Genomic DNA, 6,149 nt, shown 5'->3' with positions numbered 1-6,149 from the left:
CCCAGCCGGCCTTTCAACTGCAGCCAAGGACCAGTCAGACATGCGCTGATGGCTCAGTAAAGGCAATCCACTGTCCCAACGGCCACCCCAGCGACTTCTCAGAGAGAGCACCTAGGCAATATCTGTTTAGGGGGGGGGGGGGGCTGCCTGATCCCCGCTTTCCAGCAAGCTGGAAGAAAGTATAAAAGAGAGGAAGTGAGCTCATCACTTGGCCTCTCCTCCCCTCCCCCATCTCAACACCTGGAAGCACATCTGGAAGACAAAGAGGTTGAACTGGGGAGGGTGGTCCCAGGCTGGAGGTGAGTCCCAGCTAGGGTGACCATGTGTCCCGATTTTATAGGGACAGTCCCGATATTTGGGGCTTTGGCTTATACAGGGTCCTATTACCCCCCGCTCCCCCAGTCCAATTTCTCACACTTGCTGTTTGGTCACCCTAGTCCCAGCCCGTATATTGAGGGACTGTGACCTGCTTGTACCATCTGTCAGGGTGAGACAGGGCTTGATTCCAATCCTGTCTCGTTTATTTAACTCAGATTGGGAATTTCCTTTGGTTTCTTGACTTTAGCAAAGCTTTTGACACGGTCTCCCACAGTATTCTTGTCAGCAAGTTAAGGAAGTATGGGCTGGATGAATGCACTACAAGGTGGGTAGAAAGCTGGCTAGATTGTCGGGCTCAACGGGTAGTTATCAATGGCTCCATGTCTAGTTGGCAGCCGGTATCAAGTGGAGTGCCCCAAGGGTCGGTCCTGGGGCCGGTTTTGTTCAATATCTTCATAAATGATCTGGAGGATGGTGTGGATTGCACTCTCAGCAAATTTGCGGATGATACTAAACTGGGAGGAGTGGTAGATATGCTGGAGGGGAGGGATAGGATACAGAAGGACCTAGACAAATTGGAGGATTGGGCCAAAAGAAATCTGATGAGGTTCAATAAGGATAAGTGCAGGGTCCTGCACTTAGGACGGAAGAACCCAATGCACAGCTACAGACTAGGGACCGAATGGCTAGGCAGCAGTTCTGCAGAAAAGGACCTAGGGGTGACAGTGGACGAGCAGCTGGATATGAGTCAGCAGTGTGCCCTTGTTGCCAAGAAGGCCAATGGCATTTTGGGATGTATAAGTAGGGGCATAGCGAGCAGATCGAGGGACGTGATCATTCCCCTCTATTCGACATTGGTGAGGCCTCATCTGGAGTACTGTGTCCAGTTTTGGGCCCCACACTACAAGAAGGATGTGGATAAATTGGAGAGAGTCCAGCGAAGGGCAACAAAAATGATTAGGGGTCTGGAACACATGAGTTATGAGGAGAGGCTGAGGGAGCTGGGATTGTTTAGCCTGCAGAAGAGAAGAATGAGGGGGGATTTGATAGCTGCTTTCAACTACCTGAAAGGGGGTTCCAAAGAGGATGGCTCTAGACTGTTCTCAATGGTAGCAGATGACAGAACGAGGAGTAATGGTCTCAAGTTGCAGTGGGGGAGGTTTAGATTGGATATTAGGAAAAACTTTTTCACTAAGAGGGTGGTGAAACACTGGAATGCGTTACCTAGGGAGGTGGTAGAATCTCCTTCCTTAGAGGTTTTTAAGGTCAGGCTTGACAAAGCCCTGGCTGGGATGATTTAACTGGGAATTGGTCCTGCTTCGAGCAGGGGGTTGGACTAGATGACCTTCTGGGGTCCCTTCCAACCCTGAGATTCTATGATTCTATGATTCTATGATTCTCTCGGTAACCAACTGCAATCACTACACTCATTGCTTCTAATCACTTAAAATCTGTCTGCAGTGAATAAACCTCTTTTATATTCCACCTAAACCTGTGTGTTTGGCTAAAGTGCTTGGGAAATGTCAGCTCAGGTCACAAAGGCCGGGGCGCGTCCTCTCCACTTTGCGGGTGGGGCAGACAGGGGCAATGAACTTACACTGGCCAGGCTGTGTCAGGGCAGGACCTGCCAGGAGCTTGTCGCTTGTCACAGCATCACAATGCGAGAGGGCTCGGCGGGACTGCCGGCCAGCGGGTGCAGAATGGGTTCAACGGCAAACAGCGAGCGACGCTTAGTGGAAGGGCCAAGGGACGGCGGATCCCCAGTGGGGCTCCGCAGGGATCCGTGCTGGGGCCCGTGTTCTTTAACGTCTTTACTCATGGCCTGGAGCAGGCTGATCGAATCTAGCGGGGGGTGGAGCTAAAATTCACTTTGGAGGACGGAGCTAAAACTCAGAGGGACCCCGATAACCTGGAGAACTGGCAGCAGCACGGGGCAGGTCACAACCATAGAATCATAGAATCTCAGGGTTGGAAGGGACCCCAGAAGGTCATCTAGTCCAACCCCCTGCTCGAAGCAGGACCAATTCCCAGTTAAATCATCCCAGCCAGGGCTTTGTCAAGCCTGACCTTAAAAACCTCTAAGGAAGGAGATTCTACCACCTCCCTAGGTAACGCATTCCAGTGTTTCACCATCCTCTTAGTGAAAAAGTTTTTCCTAATATCCAATCTAAACCTCCCCCACTGCAACTTGAGACCATTACTCCTCATTCTGTCATCTGATACCATTGAGAACAGTCTAGAGCCATCCTCTTTGGAACCCCCTTTCAGGTAGTTGAAAGCAGCTATCAAATCCCCCCTCATTCTTCTCTTCTGCAGGCTAAACAATCCCAGCTCCCTCAGCCTCTCCTCATAACTCATGTGTTCTAGTCCTTGCTGACAAGAATACTGTGGGAGACCGTGTCAAAAGCTTTGCTAAAGTCAAGAAACAATACATCCACTGCTTTCCCTTCATCCACAGAACCAGTAATCTCATCATACAAGGCGATTAGATTAGTCAGGCATGACCTTCCCTTGGTGAATCCATGCTGGCTGTTCCTGATCACTTTCCTCTCATGCAAGTGCATCAGGATTGATTCTTTGAGGACCTGCTCCATGATTTTTCCAGGGACTGAGGTGAGGCTGACTGGCCTGTAGTTCCCAGGATCCTCCTTCTTCCCTTTTTTAAAGATTGGCACTACATTAGCCTTTTTCCAGTCATCCGGGACTTCCCCGGTTCGCCACGAGTTTTCAAAGATAATGGCCAATGGCTCTGCAATCACAGCCGCCAATTCCTTCAGCACTCTCGGATGCAACTCGTCCGGCCCCATGGACTTGTGCACGTCCAGCTTTTCTAAATAGTCCCTAACCACCTCTATCTCCACAGAGGGCTGGCCATCTCTTCCCCATTTTGTGATGCCCAGCGCAGCAGTCTGGGAGCTGACCTTGTTAGTGAAGACAGAGGCAAAAAAAGCATTGAGTACATTAGCTTTTTCCACATCCTCTGTCACTAGGTTGCCTCCCTCATTCAGTAAGGGGCCCACACTTTCCTTGGCTTTCTTCTTGTTGCCAACATACCTGAAGAAACCCTTCTTGTTACTCTTGACATCTCTGGCTAGCTGCAGCTCCAGGTGCGATTTGGCCCTCCTGATATCATTCCTACATGCCCGAGCAATATTTTTATACTCTTCCCTGGTCATATGTCCAACCTTCCACTTCTTGTAAGCTTCTTTTTTATGTTTAAGATCCGCTAGGATTTCACCATTAAGCCAAGCTGGTCGCCTGCCGTATTCCTGCCAACCTCGGCAGGAGTCAGGAACGCGAAGCTGGTGCAGAAACAGCAAATGCAACTTCCGGTCGCATTACCAGAGGCAGAGCACGCTAGTCCCGGGAGGCGCTAGTCCCGGGAGGCGCCAGTCCCGGGAGCTGCCAGTCCCGCTCTGCTCGGCGCTGGCTAGGCCTCAGCTGGAGGACTGGGTCCAGGTTCGGTCACCAATGTGTAGAAAGGATGCAGAGAAACTGGAAAGGATCCGGAGGCGAGGGAGAGATGATCAAAGGGATGGAACGCGAGCCCGAGGGGCGCAGCCTGAAGGAACTGGGGGCGGTTAGCTTGGAAAAGAGATTGGGGGAGGGGGACATGATCGCGGTTTTCAAACACTGGAAAGGCTGCCAGAAAGAAGCTGGAGAAAAGTTGTTCTCTCTGAGAGCAGGACAAGGGGCAACAGGTTCAAACTTCAGCAGTCAGTCGAGATTAAATCTCAGGGAAGTTTCAACCAGTTTGCCTGGTACTGAAGTCAGGGTCACCGGCCTGTCATTGCCGGGATCACCTCTGGAGACGTTTGTAAAAATCGGTGTCACATTCGCTCTCCTCCAGTCCTGTGATCCAGAGCTGATTGAAATGCTAGGTTACAGACCACAGTTAACAGTTCTGCAATTTCCTATCTGAGTTCCTTCAGACCTCTTGGGTGAATCCCATCTGCTCCAGGTGACTTATTGCTGTTTAATGTATCAATTTGTTCCCAAACCTCCTCTAATGACACCTCAATCTGGGACAGTTCCTCACATCTGTCACCTAAAAAGAACGGCTCAGGTTTGGGAATCTCCCTCACATCCTCAGCCGTGAAGACCGACACAAAGAATTCATTTAGTTTCTCTGCAATGGCCTTATCGTCCTTGAGTGCTCCTTTATCACCTTGACCGTCCAGTGGCCCCACTGGTTGTTTAGCAGCTTCCTGCTTCTGATGTAATTTTTGCTGTAACTTTTCGAGTCTTTGGCTAGTTGTTCTTCAAATTCTTTTTTGACCTTCCTAATTATATTTTTACACTTCACTTGCCAGAGTTCATTCTCCTTTCTGTTTTCCTCAGTAGGATTTAACTTCCACTTTTTAAAGGATGCCTTTTGCCTCTCAGTGCTTCTTTTACTTTGTTGTTTAGCCACGATGGCACTTTTAGGGTTCTCTAATTATGTTTTTTAATTTGGGGGATACATTTAAGTTGAGCCTCCATTATGGTGTCTTTACAAAGTTTCCATGCAGCTTGCAGGGATTTCACTGTACCTTTTCATTTCTGTTTAACTGACTTCCTCATTTCTGTGTCGTTCCCTTTTCTGAAATTAAATGCTACAGTGTTAGGCCCCTGTGGTGTTTTTCCTGCCACAGGGATGTTAAATTTAATTATATTTTGGTCACTATTACCAGGCAGTCCAGCTAGATTCACCTATTGGACCAGATCCCACGCTCCATTTAGGACTAAATCAAGAATTGCCTCTCCTCGTGTGGGTTCCAGGACCAGCTGCTCCAAGAAGCCGTCCTTTGAGGTGTCAAGAAACTTTATCTCTGCATCCCGTCCTGAGGTGACAGGAACCCAGTCAACAGGGGGATAATTGAAAACCCCCATTAGTAGTATTGAGTTTTTTATTTTAATAGCCGCTCTAATCCGATGAAGTGAGTTGAAGCTTATGCTCAGATAAATTTGTTAGTCTCTAAGGTGCCACAAATCCTCCTTTTCTAATCTCCCTGAGCATTTTACAGTCACTCTCACCATCCTGGTCAGGTGGTCGGTCCTATCTCCCTGCTGCTCGTTTCTTGTTATTCGAGCATGGAATTACTCTCCAGAGAGATTCTATGGGACAGTTTGATTCATTTAAGATTTTTACTTCATTTGACTCTATGCTTTCTTTCACAAATAATGCCACTTCCCCCTGCCCCTGCCCAGCATGACCTGGTCTGTCCTTCCGATATATTTTGTCCCCTGGAGTTACTGTCTCCCATTGATTATCCTCATTCCACCAAGTTTTTGTGATGCCTGTTACATCGATATCCTCATGTAAGACGAGGCTCTCTAGTTCACCCGTCTTATTATTTAACCTTCTAGCACTGGCATGTAAGCGCTTTAAAAACATGTCACTTTTTAGCTGTCTCCCATTACATGATGTCATTGAATGGGCCTTTTTTTCATTTGACTGTTTCTCATCAGATCCTCCCTGTATTTTATCATCTTCCATCCTCTCCTCCTTACCAGGACATAGGGAATCTCCATTAATAGATTCTCCCCTAAGGGATGTCGCTGACCAAACCACGTGCTCCTCCTCACCCATCGGCTTTCCCCCAGCCCTTAGTTGAAAAACCATTCTATGACCTTTTTAATGTTACAGGCCAGCAATCTGCGTCCATTTTTGTTTCGGTGGAGTCCATCCTTCCTGTATAGGCTCCCCCTTTCCCAAAAGTTTCCCCAGTTCCTGATAAATCTAAACCCCTCCTCCCTACACCATCATCTCATCCACGCATTGAGACCCTGCAGTTCTGCCTGGCTAACCGGCCCTGCGCATGGAACTGGGAGCATCTCAGAGAATGCCA

Source organism: Caretta caretta, chromosome 24 (genome assembly GCF_965140235.1).
Source record: "Caretta caretta isolate rCarCar2 chromosome 24, rCarCar1.hap1, whole genome shotgun sequence".
Taxonomy (NCBI): Eukaryota; Metazoa; Chordata; order Testudines; family Cheloniidae; genus Caretta; species Caretta caretta.
Note: the sequence above shows the minus strand (reverse complement) of the source record.